The sequence below is a fragment of the Trichosurus vulpecula genome, chromosome 4 (assembly GCF_011100635.1).
Source record: "Trichosurus vulpecula isolate mTriVul1 chromosome 4, mTriVul1.pri, whole genome shotgun sequence".
Classification (NCBI taxonomy): domain Eukaryota; kingdom Metazoa; phylum Chordata; class Mammalia; order Diprotodontia; family Phalangeridae; genus Trichosurus; species Trichosurus vulpecula.
In genome coordinates, this window is record NC_050576.1 from 216,697,985 (window position 1) to 216,719,576 (window position 21,592).

Consider the following 21,592-nt stretch of genomic DNA (forward strand, 5'->3'; position numbering starts at 1 on the left):
TATTAGTTAAAAATTCATTTTCTGCTCTTTTTGGCAACCCAAATTCTCATATACCATTTGAAAACTGTGTTTCTTGATACATAGATTTGACAAGTTTTTAATTAAACAAAAATTCTTTTCCTACCCATTTTAAGCCAACTAAACTGCACACCTGCGAGAGAGGTATTACCTTAAATTCTTACCAAGGTGATTTGTTTCTTCTCCTTTTCACAACAATGCTTTTTCTTCCCATTTCAGTGGTCATATGGCTCACATCTTAAAAGGGCAGCACCTTGTATAAGTCTATACAAAATATACACAAAGTATAATTTTAGTGGTAGAAGCAGAAGCTGGAAGGATCAAGAAGGGTCTCCTGTAGGAGGTGATGCTTGAAGCTTTGAAGGAAGCTAGAGATTCTAAAAGGCAGAGGTGAGGAGGAAGGACATTCCAAACATGGTGGACAAACCTTTGCAAAGATGTGGAGACAGAAAATTAAATATGTGTGAGAAACAGCAAGACCATTTCATATGGCTCAACCAAAGTATCTGGCTCAACCATAAAGCACGTGGAGGGGAGCCACGTGTAACACTGGAAAGTTGGTTGGCTGGAGCCAAGTTGTGAAAGACTTTAAATGTAAAAGAAAGGAATTTGCATTTGATCCTAGGAAGTCACCTGAGCTTATTGATTGGGGAGGTGGGGGTGAGGGGAGAAGGAAAGAGGGACATGGTTATACCTGTGCTTAACGTATGTCACTTTGGCTACTTTGGAGTTATAATGTCATAGAACTAGACCTGGAAGAAAAGCCATCAAACCCCATTTTACAGATGAGAAAAATGAAGCACAGGGTGGTTATGTAACTGGCCTAGAATCTTAGAGGTAGTGAGTATTTGTGGAATGTGGATCGGAGAAGGAAGGGACTTGATGTAGGGAGACCAATCAGCCTAATGCAATAGTCCAAGAGTTGATGATGCCCTGAAGTAGGTGGGCGACTGTAGGTGGGAGAGAAGGGGATAAATTGGAAAAATGTAGTAGAGGTAGAGCCCACAAGACTTGTCAACTGATTTCATATGTGACTTGAGTGAAGAGTCAAGGATAACATTGAGGTTGCAAACCTAGGTGACTGGAAGGATGGTGGTGTCTTCAATAGAAACAGAGAAGTTTAGAAGAGTCATGAGTCTGGGTGGGGAATGATAATGAGTTCTATTTTGGACATGTTGAAATGTCCAATAACAATTAATGTGTTGAAATGTCCAATAAACAATTAATGATGTGGGACTGGAGTATTGGAGAGAAGATAGCTCTGGGAGTCATCTACATAAAGATGATAATTAAACATGCAAGAATTTATAAGGACTTGAAGTTAGAGAATGTAGAGGAAGAGATGGTCCAGGATTGAGCAAAGAGCATCAATGACTATTTGATTAGATATTAATTATATGTCTTTAAATTAAATTAGATAGATATCTTAAATTAGATATCTCGTGGGATCAAAGAGTCAGTGTCTTTTTTAAAAAAAACCTTTTTTTTTTTAAACCTAAAAGGAGGTGAAGGAAGAAATGCATTTGGTAGCAGACAGTAGACACAAGAATATGTTTTGCATTGATAGAATGTTCATTTTGGGGAAAGAATTTTCAGATCATCATCTCACATAATTCTTTTTTAATTTTTGAAAATAATTTTTATGAAATATGTGTTAATTGCTCTTTAAACATTTGATAAAATTCATTTATAAATCCATCTAGACCATTTTTTCCCTTTTGGTAGATCACTTATGGCTTGCTTGATTTATTTTTTTTTCTGAAATTGAATTCTTGTTTATTTGGTTTTTTTTGAGAGGGGAAGGCAGAGCAATTGGGGTTAAGTAACTTGCCCAATGTCACACAGCTAGTAAATGTGTCAAGTGTCTGAGGCCAGATTTGAACTCAGGTCCTCCTGACCCCAGGGCTCTGCACCACCTAGCTGCCCCTGAAATTGAATTCTTTAAGATCTCCATTCTTCATTTTGTTAATTTGGGAATTTTATATTTGTATAATCTTTTTCCCCTTACATCCTTATGAGTTAGATAAACAGATTTTCTTATGTCCATTTAATAGATGAAGAAATGGAACTGCAGAAAGATTAAATGACTTTCCCCTACAATGCCATTGCCCAAGGTAATGGTAACCTCTGTGGCTCAAACTCAAAATAGTACTCCCTCATATGTAAGGCAGTGTACCTGGTCATTGCCCTGGAGCCTATGGGCTCCTGTTCACGCCAATGGAATGCTCAAGGAAAAGGAGTGCAGTTGTAGCCACTCAGTGGCCCAAGTAGGGATATAAGTCTCAGAACTGAAGATTATACAACCTTGCCCCCAGCACAAGAAATTTCACTGTTCTTATCAATGTGACTCACCTGAATAGTTTATTAACTAATTAGATGAACCAGGGCCATGGAAAAACATGACTTTTATGTTTGCCTGGGACTGAGTATGAACTTTAGCATTTTCATTGGAGGGAAGTTTTATCTTTAAAAAGAAGGATCTCATCAAACTAGCCAGAGAAGAACAATGTCAATTTTTAATGTTTTCATCATATTCCTGACTCTTCTGAACTTCTCTATTTCTATTTGTTTCAACAATCCGGCTAGCAACTTCTGTGGGGGTGTAAGATCCACCCATAGCCAGCACCCAGAAAGCTGCCGACACGCTGGGAAAGCACAGGTTCTTTTAGTCTGCTTAACTAAGGAAAGCAAGGTGAAAGGGCTGACAAGCTTACTTTAATCCAGCATACAGACAGCATTCACTTAGTTCAGGGACAAAAACCAGCACCCTGAACTTCAGAGCAAATTACAAACAAATTACAAACATCAACAGACAGACCAAATACAGATTCATAGTTACCAACATCTAGGTTCAGCCCGAGAGCTCAGAACAAGGACTGGCCCAGAGTCACATGCCACCACTGCTGTGGCAGAGAGCTCCAAAGAACAGACAGCCAACCCCTGCCGACTATGCCATTTGTTTCCACAATCCGGCTAGCAGCTTCTGTGGGGGTGTAAGATCCACCCACAGCCAGCACCTGGAAAGCTGCCAACAGCACAGGTTCTTTTGATCTGCTTAACTAAGGAAAGCAAGGTTAAAGGGGTTGACAAGCTCACTTTAATTCAGCATACAAATATCAGTCGTTTAGTTCAGGGGAAAAAGCCAGCATCATGAACTTCAGAACAAAATACAAACAAATTACAAACATCAACAGACAGACCCAATACAGATTCATAGTTACCAACATCTAGGTTCAGCCCGGGAGCTCAGAACAAGGGCTGGCCTAGAGTCACATGCCACCACTGCTGTAAGGAGGAGCTCCCAAGAACAGACAGACAACCCCTGGTTTTTATATCTTTTTCAGCGTCAGGGGTGAGTCACATATGCGACTCACCCATGTGACCTAGAATCGTCACAAAGAGGTAGACTTAAACCCATGTGGTCTAAAAGCCTCTGCTCTCCCAGACATGCAAACTAGGCCCTCCCAGGAGTTAGCCCCACCTTGGGCCGCACTTTAGTTGCCAATCCATACCCACTAAGGTTTTACAGCTAATAGGGGTTTGGGCCTGGGGCTTCGCATCTAGTAAGACTCAATCAAAGACACTGAATTAATCAAAGGAAACAAAGGCCAAACTCTTCAAGGGCACTTGTTGAACTAAGTGCTAAGGAGCCCATTTTGATTACCAACACACTATTGAAGATACCACCATCCTTCCAACCACTTAGGTTTGCAACCTCAATGTTATCCTTGACTCCTCACTCAACCCACATATGAATTTAATGTTAATGAGAGCAAGTCAAGTTGTCCATGCATATGTACTAAATTTGTTGCTGGGAAACCTGATTCCTCAATATGGAAAGTAGGATTCTGAGTTCTCATATTCATTGATTCATCACCTCAACTCTGAGGACTCTTGGGACAGTTAGTTCTATTTTTTGCTTTAGTCTAGAGTTCCCCCTACCCCAAGAGGGGGAAATTTAGAAAGATACCTAATGTACATACATGAATGTGGTATGTATGGATCCTTTATTCCTATACCAAAAACAAAATGCTAAGTACAAAAAAAATCGTAGTGTGAATTACAGAATGATTAGAACAGAATTCACTAAGTTAGCATGACTAGTGAAATCGGTTGGACTGGTCAATGGAAGAAGTTAAGGCAGGCAACTTTATTGCTTATGTATTTACATCAATTACATTAGTGATTCCATTGGAAAGCAAGTATTCAAACCTCACTGAGGCAGGAAACAGTTTTTGCAAGGCTGCCAACTTGCCATTTCACCTAAGAATAGTCTAACATTGATCTCCTCCTTGGTGGTATTTTTCTTTATGATATAGACTCTTGGCTCCAGCCCACTCTTCCCTCTGCTGAACCAGTCTTTCCTGACACTGATTGAACTGCCTAATACAAGTGTTCCCCTTTGTTGTCAGCGACTGCTTCTTTAGGGAATACCAGTACAGCTGCCTTGCCAGGAGTTGCTGCTAATACTGAGACCAATGGGCCTCCAAGCTTTTGCTTTTCTCACAAGGCCTGGTACCAAAGGAAAGAAGACATGAAAGAGAGGCAGCTCCATTCTATGAATTGTCTTGGTTTTGCAGGACATGTGTTCATGTTGGATAGCAGGGTAGGATCAAGACATCACCTCCTAGTCTTCCAGATAGCTCAAAGACTTGTCCTCATGCTTTAAAGCCATGAAGAAAGTAATCTAGAGGAAGGAGTGGCCTTTTTAGTATATCCATTGAATTCTGGTCCAGAGATAAGTCACATATGGCCAGAAACCACACCCCTTCAAGCTTCCATATAGTCACCAGGAATAGTGACTGAACATACTTCAGAAAGGAGGGGAGCACTTGCAACACATATCTTAAAGAGTGGTTGGGATGAGCTGGCCAACCAGAAGCAGATGAGGTGGTCGACTTTGCTGTTTATTCATTTGTACCAGCCATATTGGTGACTTCATTAAGAGTTCTTAATGTTCTAATAAATGCCATCCTTTTGTCATTTTTGTTTGTCCTTCATTCTCAAAGAGGACCAATGACATCACGAAGGTGATATCTTGACTTGCAAGTGAGGCAGAGTTGCGCAAAGTCATTAGCTATCATCATGCTTTCTAAATGAAAGACTTCATCTTCATTGGAAAAAATGGATATTAAGTATTTTAGTGTCTTCTGTTATGGAAATTCATACCCCCAAAAAGGAAGTTAGAACCCTTAAATGAGATGTCTCATAAGCTAGGGAATTTAGTTTTTATGGTCGTCTGACTTTGATATTAATTTTTGCGGTAGATCCTCTACATGAACAGACAAAAAACGTACTTGTTTACATAACAATCTCTTATTTAATTGGAATATTTTCTACCTATTGTGTTCAAGGTCTAGCATGGCTATTAAAAACTTTTGCAAGAAAGCTTATGTTGAGGCTCCTGCTGTCCTGGATTCTGTTGCTAAGCCTTAAACTCTGGGCAGGTACACACATCAATTATTTAAAGAGGGCCCTGGATATATTTAATCCACTTATAGTGACTCCAACACATTGTATATTCTTCACTAAGTCTATTTTAACTTGTTCAGCTATTCTTTTTAAAGAGTGGCAAAACACGCCTGTCAATGACATTATTGGCGCTGAGTGGCTTCCTTACAATCATTTTGGGAATTTTTTTATTGCGTGCCTTTAAAGATGTCAGTTTTAGTCTAGCAAGTATGCTGGTTTCTTTCTGAAAAGATGAAAAAAGGAATGAATGGCAATCTGTCCAATGTCTATGAAGTCTTTCATAATAAGAAAGGAATCTTAGCCTGCAGCAGTGGACAACAAACTAGTGAAAACCTCTTTAAAAGAAATGGAAATTTTACATCTATTTTGAAAATAGGTCTCACTTTTAAAAGGGTGATTTTTGTAAATCTACTTTCCTGCTGTAAAATGAGCTTTCTGAAAATAGAGATTGCCATTTTAAATTCTGTCCAGTCAGAATCTTTCTTAAAAATGGTTTTCCTAACTTGGACCAAGAAGAATAATGCCTTTATTTTTCTTATATGCAAAGTGCCAGATAATTCACTAAAATGATCCTCGTATAGTTGGTTTGCATCTCTATTAACACTGTACAATCATTTTTTACTTCAGATTTCATAAAAAATTTATTGAATGACAATTTTCATTACAAAAATAAAATGTCTTATTTCTTACAAAAAATGAGAAATTAAAAGACTTCTCACTAAATTCCTGGTCTTACTTGCACTAATTTACATTCCTTCTCTACTCTCTCTCCCCAACTCTCCTTTTACCATTAAACTCCTGGTAATGATATTGTTATTAATGGTGGGTGCTTCAATTTTTGGGGGGAGTAGATTTCATTGAAAACCTTTGCCAGGTTTTTTTTTTATAATTTGAAACATGAGATTTTTATTTTGGAATATCCTCCCCAGAATATTTGGTAAGACTTTTGTGAGATTTCAAGGAAAAGTTTTAACACCAGGCTTGGGCACATTGTCTCCTCTGCCAAAATTCACTTCCTCTCCTCAATTTTGGAAGGAAATTGAAACTATGGTACTTTTTCATTGAAAATCTTAGGCTACTCCCCAGAAAACCAATGCAAAGAAAAACCCATGGGAGAAAAGTAATTTCTTGGCAGAGATCCTGATAACATTCTACTCTAGGTCCAATCAGGCATGTTCTCCATTGTAACCTTTGCAAAATGTCACCCTGTTTGCAAGCAGAAGCTGGTCTCCCATTAAAAAGCTGGCAGTTCAAACTCTTGAATCTATTTTGTAATTCTCATCCAGATTTTGAGATTTTTCTCTGCAGGAGCCAACCACAATTCCTTTGCTCCATCTTTTGGAACTCACTTTTTAAAGTGCCTAGAGTTAATGTGGTTCGGAGTCAATGGGCCCCTAAGAGTTACTATTGGGAAAACCCCAAAGAACTTTATTTTGCTTCCAGAGAAAAAAATATTTATTCCAGTTGGAATATAGGTCTATTGTCAATATTTAAATAGTCATTCTTTGTAGCAAGATACTTGCTACAAAGAATGACTTTTCCAGACTACAATATGCAGCTAGATAGATAACCCCATGGAGCTCATTTATTGATATATATCATCTATAGAGCTCACCTACCAGTATCCATGTGGACACTGAAAATGGACAGTGCATTGAGCCCATAATTGAACAGGAGGAGAAGAACAGGCTGAATTGCCCTTGGGAAATTGCAAATGATTCAATTTAAGAGGAGAGTGACCAATCATAAGGAAATATGCAGGGATTATGTGCCACGTGCCATGCCAGAGACCATTATAGTCCAGGGGTTGCAGGATCTCTCTCACAAATAGACCCTAGTTCTGGGTTCTTGTAGGTACTGGACCAAGTTCTCCCATGTGGTGAGCAATGGACATCCCCATGGATAAAAAATCAGCCTCTTCCCAAGCTTGACTTGTTTTGCCTCAAGGACTTATTGCTAGTAGGTCCAGGGGTATGTATGTCTCTACACTGGGGTGTATGGGGTGTTTAGGGAGGACTATAACCTCTGGTATGAGGGCTTGCCAAGCTCTTTTCAGGGATTTTCATCCACTTTTGGTGTCTACCTGGAATTCAATTCTCATCTGTGGCTCCAAGAAGCTGTAGCATGCTCAGCAGCCACACTTGGTCTTTGGCAGATAGGTAAACCAGGTTGAGGGTAACCAATGGACCTCAGACCCATTGGTGAGTTAGTGGAGCATCCTCCCCAAGAATGCAAAGATTCCCCTTGTGGAATGGGCAGATGAGAAGAATTTGTTCCAACGGCCATGAAGGTGGCTGAAGCAGACACTGTGGAGTGCTTAGATCTCAGTCAGACATTGAAGATGCCAAGGTCATCCTCTGCATCCTGAGCCATTGCCAGTCACCTTGACTTTTGTCTTGCCACTGACTCTGAAAGAGACAGTTAGGCTGATGATTTTCTGCAACTCTGCCTCACTTAAGTCCAATTCAAGGCAAATCAAGAAATCACCCTGTGATGTCATTGATCCTCTTAAAAAAAAGAACAAACAACAACATATCTCTACACTATTCTCTCCCTGCTTAGATGCTCTCATGTTTGTGAAAACTTATGCTTGCCTAGGAGCCTCATTTAAATATTGCCTCCATTTCATGTGGGTCTTCTGAATGGCCTTGTCTTCTCTTTCTTCCTGTCTCAGCTACACTGAAGCAGGCCTGTCTTCTGTGCCTTTACAGAGATCCAAACCTCTCTCCCAATCTCTACTCAGGCTAGTATAAATTATTCCCGATGAGGATTTAGTAACCATTAGAATTTCTTTTACACAAAAGGGAATGAACTGTAACAATGAAAAGAGAGTGAGCAACAAGGAGGAAGGTTTGTTGGATGCTCATAAAGAGGCAGAAACAGCTTCTCTTTATTTTTACTTCCCCTTCAGAGAAACGGAGGAGAGACAAAACTCTAATGAACTGACCAACTGTCCCCAGTGGGGAGCTGCTTCCTTACCTGGAAGGAGGAAGGAGGATGAGGAGTTGCCCCAGCGTGGTGCTTGCACTGTTTTTCCAACATTGTCTTTGGAATCTCACAATTCCAATCAGTCTGGCTACTAATGCAGCCCATCAAGATCGCAGGAGGCAGTGGAAGGACAGGCCTCTGGACACTGGACACACTGCTTGATCCTGGAGAATGAGCTCTCCTCTTCTAACTCTCCTTCTCTCTCATAATTCTCCAAAAATAAGTCCAGAAAAAACATCACCACATTGGTGAACTCTAGGATAGAGTCTGCTAGAGTCTCTTAAGAGTCTTCTTAGCGGTGATAATTTGAACTAGGAGTTCAGGAATCCAGGGCCACAAAAAGTTTTTAAAGACCTAAATTTCCACTTAAAGGTCCATTTTTTTTCATATCAGTATTCTTCTGGTATTGTGGTATGGATGTGAGAAATAGGTTACTAGTCTCTGAAGAGTTAAAAAAGAGTGTCACTCTGAGGTCAGTGGAAAGGCATATAGTGGGTGTGAATAGGTTGCAACACATTGCAAACAGAGAATTATGAATAAGTGGAGTAAAGAATGTCATCAAAGGCCCAGCTCAAGTGCCAACTCCTATATGAGGATTTCCTGGTTCTTCCCTTATTGTTAGAGTTCTCTTCTTCTTGAAATTACTTATCTGTGCACATGTAGTATCTTCTCCCCACCCCAGAAGTGGATTGTAAGCTCTTTGAGGGAGGCGAATGCTTCTTATTTTGTTTTGTCTTTGCATCCTCAGAACCTAATACAGTTCTTTTCACATAGAGCGGGCATTTAAAAAATGCTTATTGAATCAAATTGAATCAGAGAAAGGTATAAGTGAAAAAAGGAGATGGGTTGATCACATTTGGTGAGTGAGGGTTAATATGGATAGTCTATGTGTTAATGACAAGAAAAAAACAAAAAGTGGAGGACATGGACAATATTCTCCCAGACTGGGCAGGTGTAGATGGGTGCTGCAATCTTCATGGATGGCAAGAATACCTGTATCAATAAAATTATGGCTCTATTGGAGTATTTGTGATTTCCAAGCTCTCAGATCTTTGGAGTTTTGTTAGAGATGCTGATTATTAAGTGAAAGCCCTGTGGTTTGGTTTCCCCTCAATGGATTTTCCATGCCCATTTCAAGTGAAGGGTAAGCTAGACGTGGCCCTGGCACTTAATAAGCAGAGCTAAAAAGCCATGAAATTAAAGGAATTTAGATTGTTTTAAGTAACTCTATTCTTAGGGCAAACTGGCATGAGAGACCGTTACAGATAGTGAAGACAAAGAAGCTGACTGCAAGGACAAGATAGGTAGGACATTTCCGCAATTCAGTTCGTCTAACTTAGTTCCAAAGACGGCAACAGGCAATCACCCTTCCCCCACCAAGAAGTAGATAAATGTAAAACTTGTAGAAATAGGGAAGTTGGGAAGTGGAGTTCTGTGGCAGCTGAAGTTACCAGCATGTCCCTTGACATCAAATAACCTTCACTGCCACCTGGCGGATGAGGGGAGGATAACTGAGCGGAAAGGTAGCCTATTCAGAAAATCTGGAAACTGATGGTAACAACAGGAGGTTTTATCTGGGCTCCAGAAATGTAACTGAGTAAGGTGAAGAAATCTGGAGAGGAGCAACAATCACAAGAAGTCATGTGGTGTACTGAACATAATGTTAAATTTGGAGTCAGGAAGACCTGGAATCAAATTTCACTTCGGATACCAGCAGTATGAGAGTGGACAGGTAAGTCTTCATCTGTAAAACTGGGAAAATAATACCAATGGTACTTATCTCATAGGGTTATTGAAGGGCTCAAAAAACTCTGAGAAGTATAGGAATGTCAGTTATTATTATGAGGAGCGCCTTGCAAGGGAATGGATGGGGAGGGGAATAGAGTTTGAGTGTGTGTGTGTGTGTGTGTGTGTGTGTGTGTGTGTGTGTGTAGGGGTAGGAAATCTGAACACTGAGAAGATGAACAGATTCCAGAAGAAAACAACCAAGATGGCAAAAAGACCTTCTTCTTGTTGTTCGGTCATTTCAATAATATCTAACTCTTTGTGACCCTATTTTGGGGTTTTCTTTTGCAAAGATACTGGAGTGGTTTGCCACTTCTTTCTTCAGGTCATTTTACAAATGTGGAACTGAGGCAAACAGGGTTAAGGGACTTGCTCAGGGTCAGTGTCTGAGGCCAGATTTGAATTCGTGAAGATGAGTCTTCCTGATTGCAAACCCAATGCTCTATCCCCTCTGCCACCTAGCTGCCTGGGGCCTTGCGTCCATGCTATATGAAGATCAGCTGAAGGAATTGGAGGTGGGTAGCTTGGAGAAGACTTGATGGAAGGGATTGGAATATGAAAGTTGTCTTCAAGTGTTTGAAGGGTTGTTATGTTGTTGTGTGGAAATGGGGTTTGACATGTTCTGTTTGGTCCAAAGAGCAGAGCAGGAATGACGAGTAGAAGCTGCAGAGGGGCAAGTTTAGGTTTCATGTCTGGAAAACTTCCCTAAGAGTAAGGGTCTGCCCCAAGTGGTAGAGAGTTGCCTCTCCTTGGAGATCTTCAAGCCAAGGCTGGATGACCGCCACTTGGCTGTGTTATAGAGCAGGCTCCTTTTCAGTTATGAACTGGTCTAGTTGCTGAGGTCCCTAACGACTCTAAAAGAAAGTGATTCTGTGAACCTATGACTGTCTTGCTTTAAACAAGACTCAGGTCCATCTGCCCATGCAGAAAATGTTTTTGGACTTATTTGCTTTCCATTTAATGCCCTTCCATGATGGCTGCCTGTGTGCAATTTTTTGTTTTGTATGGGGCTTTCCCAGACATCATCATCATCATTATAATCTTTATTACTAATACCAAAAAATGGAGAACAAGAGGATATAAATAACTACTGACCCATATGCCTACTTTCCCATTGCTATAAAATTTTTATTAGAATAACCTACATATACATCAAGGGTATCCTGGATAAAGTGTGAGAAGGGAATAGTCAGGCATTTGCTACGAAGGAAGGAAGGAAGGAAGGAAGGAAGAAAGAAAGGAAGGAAGGGAGAGAGAGAGAGAGAGAGAAAGGAAGAAAGGAAGGAAGAAAGAAAGAAAGAAAGAAAGAAAGAAAGAAAGAAAGAAAGAAAGAAAGAAAGAAAGAAAGAAAGAAAGAAAGAAAGAAAGAGAAAGGTAGGGGAAGGAAGGAAGGAAGGAAGGAAGAAAACTAGCATTTATTAAGTGCCTACCATTTGCCAAACATTGTGCCAAGTACTTTACAATTATTATCTCATTGGATCCTCACAACCCTGGGAGGTGGAAGCTGAGCCAGGCAGAGGTTAAGTGACTTGCCCAGGGTCACACAGCTAGAATCTGAGATGGGATTTAACTCAGGTGTTCCTGACTCTATGCCCAGTGCTCTAACAATTGTGCCTAGCTGTCTCTACTAATATTCTACCGGAGGCCACGTTTGTTGTCTCACAATTGGTTGAATGATGCAAGGAGCACAATGCCTTATTGTGCTTATTGTTTATTTGCAAGAAGAAAGCATTTGATTAGATAAAGCAGAAGACTTTGTTCCAAACTCTCCTCTACCAAGTTGCCTGAAACTTCCTTACAAAATGGAGCCATAAAGACAGCTTTGTTCAATGACCCCTCTGAATAGTAACATCAAGGGAAGTTTAAATAAGAGACACATCCTCATCAAAACCAAGATTCTGGATGATTTTTTCCCATAGGTTCTCCACATGCTCCTGTTTGTAGATTGTTATATCAGCACATAATTATGCTCTGATTTCATCAAGCCCTGGAACATTGCAAAGCCTCCTAATTAAGATCCATAATCTCTCAAAAAAGTTCAGAAAAGCCAAGTGGATGATGAATCTCCATTGTTAAAGAAATAGTAGTTGGATAGATAGCCATATGTCCTGGACAGTACTGTGGGTGTGGCTCTAAAGCCACATCCTGTTCAGGTTCAGTTCAGGTTTGAAGTGACAAAATGTAGCCCTCGTGAGTCATTAAGCCAAGGAGATTTACTTTGTTCAAACATAGCAAGGATATATAGAAAGGATATGGTGGCATTTAGCTCCTCCGGACATGGCTCCCTTTGTGGACACAGCTTGTCAATGTCATCAAGGTATGGCAAATCAGGTAGTGTCAGGCACCCACCAAGTCTGAGAGGCACTCACTAAACAGGGATTGAACCTTCTGTGCTCCAGGCTTGGAAGTTGTGTTGGGGAAGCTGAAGCCAATCAGGTTGCATGGGGGGAAGAAGTCAGAGAAGCTGTGTCAGAAAAAAATGTCAACCCTATCACAGATAGGCACTGAAAACTATCAGTGAATTGAGTCCAAAATTGAATAGGAGGAGGAGAGTGGGCCGGATTTCTTTTGAAAGAACAAAAGCCCATTTTTTGACACCAATATTCTATTGGTGATGTTATTCAGTTGAGTCATAGAATACCACAGTCTCTGAAGAACTAAGGCTGAGAATCACCCTCAATGAGGACAATGGAGAGGTGCATGGTGGGTGTGAGCAGGATGTAACAGATTGCAAATGAAGAATTATGCAGAAAGAGTGATCGTCAGAGATGTCGTGTGGTGAGAGTGACAGATGGACAGTTGGCAGACTCCATTGATATCCACACAATGTCAAGAGAAGAAGAAAAGGGATCCAGAGCATTGGGTGGAACTATTGTGGTAGATTCCCCAGAAGAAATGGACAAAAGCAACACGTTAGGGGCAGACCCATCGGAGCGCTGTCATAATTAAGAACTATTATTTCATTTGATTTTAAGAACAGCCTTTTGAGGTAAGCAGGTCAGGTACAGTAAACCTCATTTTATAGAAGGGAAATAGACACAGAGGAGTTAAAATAAATTGTTGAAGGTCACAGATTATAATTAACAACTAGCATTTATGTAGGGCTTTAAGGTATACAAAATGTCCTTCCCCATGGTATGTCTTTGGCTCCTCACAAGAAGCCTGGAAGATATATTCTATTATTATCCCCATTTTACAGTCAAAGAAACTGAGGCTGAAAGAGATTAAGCCCCCACACAAGTCTTCCTGACTTCAAGTCTAGCACTCTACCCATCAGATGCACAGCTAGCTAATCTGTGGCAGCTACAGGTCTCCCATTTCTTGTCCAAGGCTAGTCAACAACACTATTGTCTTATATATCTTATATATCTTAATTCAAGCCACACATGCACACACATGCATGCGCACATGCACACCCACACCCCTTCATATTCCTTCCATACATACATAAATACTTAGTATGTGCTTCAAAGTTTGGGTTGTCCCTTAGAGCCCGTTTCCCATTTCCTCCCTCTCTCTGAAGAAATGTCTCATCTCCAATAAGCAAATTTATGAAAGGGAGCTGTTTCCTTGCAGTTTTCCCTCCTCTCTCCATCCACAGAGAATGATTTTTGTTACAAAATATTTTCAAACCAAATTTATTTCTCCAAATAAGCTCAAGGGATTGGGTAAATTTATTTTTGATGCAGTTTCTCAAACTGGACCTAGGAGAGCCTAGAAAACAGCAAATATAGCTGGAGGATAAGACACAAAAAAGAATTGTGGAAACATCCTCCTGGACAGGGGTGGCAGGCAGGCTTGGCCTGGTAACAAATGGGTCTTAGAAAAGGCATGTCCACAAGAGGTCCTTTCTTGCTGAGATAGTCCATAACCTCACATAAGCAACCCCTGAGATGATTTCTCCCTCACACAGGATCCCAAGAGGCAGATATATCCAAGCATTGTCTTATAATCCAAGCCTGGGAAAGACAGAATCCCCATGAGGTTTTCTCAACCTAAAGCCTTATGGTTCCACTGGGAAACCTTGGCTCTTTTCCCTCCGCCCCTCCATACTCAACACCATTGGGGAAACCTGATCAGGTTTCAGGAAAGGGGAGAAACAGAGGGCCCCAAATGTTTTTACCTGTAAGGGAGCCTTTGAATAATCCTATTGTACTCCTCTACTCCGCAGATTATTGCAAAACTACTTATAAGCTGGCAATCAACAAAGAGAAAACAGAGCTAAACGTAGATAGCATTATAAAACTTTCCCCTAAACTGAGTGCCAAGAACAGGCCCCTGAGTAGCAAGCACGGACTTTTCCCCCAAAGGTGTGGAGGTAAGAGGGACAGGAATATGTAATACCTAGGCTCAGTCCTTACTGAGGGCCCCCCTACCTTTGAATATTTTTTATTATTTTGTTTTTATATGACATTCCTTTTCCTTTTAAACATTCCCCTCTATCCTTCCATCCTACTTCCCTACCCATTGAACCCTCCCTGCTAACAACTAAAAACAATTAAACATAACAACAGACTCTCTAGTGCCCCATCTGGGGGAGGGAAGTGTGTTCCATCATCAGTTCTCAAGGTTGGAGATTGGTCATTACATTTAATTAGAGTATGACCATCTTTTAACATCATCATTGGCATTGTCCTATTCATTGCATAGATTATTTTCCTAGCTCTGTTTAATTCACTCTGAATCAGTTCATTTAAGTCCATCTAAGTGTCTCTGAATTCCCCATATTCATTATTTCTTAAGACAAAATAATATTTTACCACATACACTCACCCCAGTTTGCTTAGCCATTGATAGGTACCTACTTTCCTTCTAGCTTTCTGTTGCCACAAAAAGTGCTACTACAAATATTTTGGTATACTCAAAAGAATCTGTGAGCTCATTGGTTTGGAAATTCCCTCCAGAGATGCAAGACTCAATCCATGTGTGCCAGTCCCATCCTGTGTGACTCTTGTCCATGTCTTCCATTCAGCTGGCCACAGAATGTCCACTCAATGTTCAAGATGTCTTCTTGGGATTTTCCTGACATAACAAACATACCAGAAGAACATGCTGGCATGTTATTCCTTGTCCTGCCCATATGACCAGCCCCTCTATTCTTCCTATCATACATTTCTTAACAACATCGTTTCCTCCTACTGTTCTGAGCCCCTTATTATTTATATATTCTAGCCTGCTCACCTTCACCCATGCATCTCTCTATTTTCTTCTGGGTGTCATCCATCTTTAATTTTTCAGAAACTATTACATACCATTTCTCACATTTGTACAGCAATGTCATTAAAATGGTGGTGTTAAAATGATAAACCTTTATTTCTGGGGAAAATTCATAGTCATTAAAGGAAGCTTAACATTCCTCAAAGGCAATCTAGTCCTCTCTCCTCGTTCCATTTATCTTTGGGCCTAACTCATTGCTGATCTGTATCGTTTGTCTCAGTTCTGCATAGAAATAGACATGCTCTCTAAGTGAAGCCTCACACCTTTAAATCATGAACACTTTCTCTGAGAAAAGAATTGGTAGACACTAGAAAGGATGAGTGCCAAGTAACAGCCCTCCAAAAGAAACAGATTACATTTTAAAAGATAGGAAAAGACTTGTTACTGATGTGAGAATCATACCTGAAACCATTATCAGACCACTGACTTGTCAGGGTAAAATCCAAATTAGCAAAAAAGGAAGAAGAAAAAATAACTGTGAGAAAAAGATATAGCACATAATTGAAATAACTGAATCATGAACTATTTAAATAAGTAATTTATCATTTAAAACAGGAAATGAACAGCAGATATGACACTGACACCAACTGTTTTATAGAAAACTTCTCCCCTATGAAATTAAACTTTTGTATAATTTTTTATAAAAGTTTAACTGGTGCAAATCTATTGCCATGACAAGAAAAATCAAAAGATCACAGAAAGCACCTGAGTCAGCAAATTTGCCAAACAGAAGGAGGTGGGGGCCAAAGTCAAGGCTGGCTGAGAATAATAAGTCATTTGTAAAACCTTATGAAGAAAGATGGATAATTATGGGCATTATCAAAATCAGTTTAAAGAAAGTTTGGCAAGAGTTCTAACTGAGCAAAATACTTTCAGGGGCATGTAAGGATAAAAATTTAAGGTCAACAAACAGAATAAAAAGGGAAAAGATCTGCAAAGATTATTATAACAGACTCTTTTTGCTTACTAGGGTCAGTTGAAACACCACACCTGGACCCTAATTTCACAGGAATTCAAGGGGAGATAGAAGTGTCAGTCGACAACAAACAGGAGAAGCAGCTGGATTGGACTAAGTGACTCTGTCCATGTTAGAGGCAATGCAATGTGAGGTTGTCGAGGGACTGATATGCAAGGTGTCTGAAGGGGGAGAAGAAACCAAAAGCATGTAAAAATATCTTAGCCTTTATTATTACCACACAAAAAAAAAGGTGACTAAGAAAATACTAACAGTTGTGAAATTCTGTTTGCTTTCCCATATCTACAAAATCTTTTTGGGAATGATCTGTTCATGAATTGAAGGCATCTTTGATGAAGGTATTAATAGGGAACAGACTTTTACATGGAATATTTAAAAATGGATCATACCTCAACATTTCCCAAATGGCTAAAAATGCCCAGAATGTAAGATCCCGTCATTTTTGTTGATCATCAAGCATTTTATTTGGTAGAGCATTATGTTTAAGAGACTTTTTTTTTACAATGAGGTATATCTCAACCATGCAGCAAAATCATTTCTTATTTTTGAAAGATACAACAATAGAAATAACTTTGTTTAGCAACTTTCTGGTCATAAACGTCTGAGAAGTCATGTAGCAGAGATACGTGCTCACCAAAGGTGTTCACTTCCATGATGGAAGAGATTCATAAGAGTTCAAGTTGAAGTGGATGTTGAAGTTTTCCAGATAGATGCTCCTGTTTGCAGATGACATTGTGCTAGTGCATCAAGCTCCAAACCACTAACGAGCCTCCCGGAAGAGATCTGTAATCACTTAAAAAAAAAAAGATTTTCATTTACACAGGAAAGAACACGTGGTTTTGGATTATGGTGGATGCATATGGGCATTGCTGTGGGTATGGCACGTGGGCCTTGGTATTCTACCTCCTCTTCTCTCTCTGGTTTGCCTTGCTCCTCAAATTTGTTCATGCTGGAAGTTTGGAGGTTTTCAGAAAAGGGTGATCATTCTGCTACAACTCACTCTCAGAGGCCTAGGGGTGACCCTGTTGTGGTTACTTCAGAACTTTAGTTCCTGAGCCCTTACCTGTGTGCTTCCATTTAAATAAATCAGTTAAGAGGATACCATTTATTCTTAATCATGAAATATCTACTCAATAGAATGCAAAGCAATAATAATCATAACATAATAGTACATCCAGAAACCTGGGTCATACTCTCCCACAAATGCACTCAGTGTCTGTGAAAGAAAACAGCACAAAGTTACAGGAACTTAGCCAAGAGGCAGGCACATGAGCAGGGAAACCCGTGTTCCCAGGGCAACTTGTGACTCCGGATGGAGGTCTTGATGTCGTTGGTCCCCTCAAAGAACAGTCTACATTGCAAATCACCTGCTAGATGTTACAAGTTACCCACATTGGCTGCTCCTTAGGTGCGTTCTAAAGTAGTGCTATACCTCTTTTCAGCCTAAAGAAGTTCTCTTAAGCCGGGGATCTGCACAGATAGTTAGGTCATCTCTCTTGGCTAAGACATTTGGTTCATCTCTCTTGGCTAAACTCTGAGGAGTTTCTCCATATCAACTCATAAGTGGTAGAGAAGGGCAAAGCAAACAAGCCTTTCTTTTTTCTCATCAGCACTTTATATATGTATGCGTGTACATATGTATACTCTGTCTTTGTAATCTGGAAATATGTTTTGCATGACTGCACATGTATAACCTATATCAAATTGGTTGCCTTCTCAATGAGTGGGGAGGGGAATAAGGAAGGGAAAGAATTTGAAACTCAAAAATTTTAAAAATGAATGTTAAAAATTTTTTCATGTAATTGGAAAAATAAAACTTTTAAAAATACTTTTTATCTTTGATCTCCTTGGTGTACTTTGAGGGTCCTCTCTGACTGTACATCTATTTTATTCAATTCAACAAGCATGTATTAAGCACCTACTATATGAAAGACTGTGCTGAAGACAAAAAAAGAGACAGTTTTTGCCCTCAAGGAGTTCATGTTTTGGGGGGGGGGGATGAGGGGATGGGAAAGAGGAGGAATACCCCATGTACACAAGTAAATATCAGCTATGTATAAAGCTGTGCAATGTAACTCTAAAAGGGGGAGAGAAAGCTAATAACAGGAAGTCAGGAAAGGCCTAGTGTAGGAGGCAGTGCCTAAGCAGTGCTTTGAAAGGATTCTTTGAGGCAGGGGTGAGGAGCAGAGCACAGTCCAGATGTGAAGAACCAGAAGGAGGAGGTAAGGCATCACTAATGGAAAGCAGCTAGCAGACGCGTTTGACTGGAACAAAGTGTGGGAGGGGGAGCAATACGAAATAATACTGGAAATGTAGCAAGGTTGCGGAGGGCTTTAAATTTCAGGCCAAGGGAGGCAACAGGGACCCATGGAAGATTTATGAGCAGAGGAGGGCCTGGGAGGGGAATGTGACTGTCAGGTTTGTGTTATGGAATGCCAAGCTGGCAGCTGTGTGGAGGATAGAATGGAGAATGCAGAGACTGGTGGAAGGGAGACTAGTGAGGAGGTGATTGCAATAGTCCAGGTGAGAGGTGATGAGGGCTTGATCTTGGATACAGGCTGTGCCAGTGGAAAGAAGGGTTTACTTTAGGCAAAAGATTTGGCAGTTGATCAAACGGGCTTTGAAGGAATAGTCAGGGATGACTGTTTCCGGATCTCCTTTTCTTAGATTCTATCCCAATTGAGAAGGGCAGAGTAAAGGCTCTGGATGGTGTCTGTGCTACTGGGGGAAGAGAGATTTTTTTTCAAAGGATCAGAGTTCTGTCGTGGAGCTCTCATCATAAGACAAAAATGAAGGTTGGACAAGTCAGGGAGGTCACATTAAATAATTACATCTTCTACTCCTAATAGAATCAGCCCAACAGTGGAGGCTAAAGTCTCAGAGCTAGGTGGCACAGAGGGTAGAGTGCCAGGCCTGGAGTCAGGAACACCTGAGTTCAAATCTGACCCCAGACTCTTACTAGCTGTGTGACCTTGGGCAAGTTGCTTAACCCTGTTTGCCTCAGTTTCCTCATCTGTAAAATGAGCTGGAGAAGGAAAGGGCAAAACACTCGAATATCTTTGCCAAGAAAACCCCAAATGAGGTCGTGGAGAGTCTGACATGACCAAAATGACTGAACGACAACAACAAGGTCTCAGAAGAAATGCTATACATCCACAAACATACATAAACACACATACGTATATGCATATGGCAGCAAAAGCACGAACATTTAGATAGGTATGATCCCACCCCTGGAAACAGACCTTCTCCTTCAGCTCTAAACTAGACACCAAATTGTCCTCCCACTCCTGCTTTGTCTCATATCGTTGAACTCCAAATTGCTAAAGAGATCTCCTGAGGAGCTTTAGGGAATGGGAATATTTGAAGTGATTTGCATAATTGGCATCCTGGGATTTTTGCATTCTTTTGTCAAATTGGGACACAATGCTTCCGGGAAGTTGGACCAGCATGTCAAGAGTCTGTTAGCAGCCACTGTCTGATTGGGAATTGTGGATTAATTTATTCTGTCTGGGCAAGAAAGGAGCTTGCCTGTCTCTCTTTTTCAGTATAGGTTTCTATCCCCCAGCTCTTTACCTACTCCTAGACCTTTAAAGTGTCAAGATCTTTCAGTGCTACCTCTTATTTCTCATAGGTTTACAACTACCTCCCTCGGTGTGCCGATACTTCTTTCTGGCTTCTTCCAATTCCCAGTCACCAATGGTCACCAATGCCTATCCTCGGAAGGCCAACATCTCTCCACACTCACTTAAGGGTGCAAAGTGCTTTGTAGGTATTAACTAATTTAACCCTCACAAAAATCCTGTGGGGTAGTGTAGCAACAATGTTGCTAACAGCTGCTGTGCCTGTGTAAGACCAACAAGACCATCACATAGAAAGCTGCCAGCACAGGTTCTCTGACCCGATTTTCTTTTTTTTTTTTATCTGCTTTTCTAAGGAAAGCAACTTTAAGGGGTTAACAATCTCACTTTAATCAAACATACATATTTCATTCACTTAGTTCAGGGGGAAAAGCCACCACCCTGAACTTCAGAGACAATACAAACAGAAATTACAAACATACATTATATAAACAGAACAAATAACACAAACCAGTCTATCCATAGTAATGCATGGTTACCAGAGAAGCATCATCTGGATTTCTTCAAGGGGGGGGGGGGTGCTCCTTGTTGGCTTCCCAGAGTCTCCACACCAGCACTCTTCTCTGAGTTTATATACCTTTCTTAGAGCCCCGAAGGCTTCATACCTAATCAGCAAAAGGGTGTAGGCCTAGGGCTCAGCACCTAGTAAGACTTAATCAAAGGCACTTACTTGATTACTTTAGCATTCTAAAAGAGAAAACAGTAAAAAAAAAATGTCCCACCTTAATTACCATTACAGGTAGGTGGCATTATTTTGACTTTAGAGATGAGGAAACCAAAGCTCGGAAAGATTAAATGCCTTTGAATTTGGAGTTAGAGGACCTGGGTTCATATCCTGATCCTCCTACGTGGCACCTGTATGACCCTGGGCAAGTCATTTCACCCTTCATTATTACCTATCTCTCTCCAGTCTCCTTCTCCTCAGCTGCTGCATTGCCATACTAGAGAAGCCTCTGCCCTCAGGCCTTGCCTCCTGATTAGTGAGTCCCCCTCTCTCCCTTTCTATCTCTCCTTTAATTTTTGTCTTCCCCAATTAGAATGTAAGTTGCTGTAGGGTAGGGACTATTTTCTTGCTTATATTTGTATCCCTAGTGCTTAGCACAGCGTCTGGTAGCTATCTAGCTATCATATCATAGTTATTTTAAAAAATTTAATATTTTATTTTTGAATTTAATATTTTAGTTTTTAATTTAATTTAAAAATTTTTAGTTTAATATTTTACTTTTCCCCAATTACATGTAAAAACAATTTTAACATTTGTTTTTCAATTTTGAGTTCCAAATTCTCTTCCTCCCTCTTTCCCCCCGCATTGAGAAGGTAAGCAATTTGCCATGGGTTGTACATGTGTAGTCATGCAAAACACACTTCCATGTAGTCATTTCTTGTAGCACAGTGATGTTCCATTGTGTTCCTATTCCTTTTCTATTGCATTCATATGTCACCACTTACTTATGTAGCCATTCTGCAAGTAATGCGCATCTGTTTTGTCTCTAGT

The 21,592-nt window shown here is 40.3% G+C and overlaps 1 pseudogene; it reads left to right on the plus strand.

Moving 5' to 3' along the window:
• Positions 1-2,407: 2,407 nt before the first annotated feature.
• LOC118847017 overlaps positions 2,408-21,592 on the plus strand; it is an 83,878-nt pseudogene continuing 64,693 nt past the window's right edge.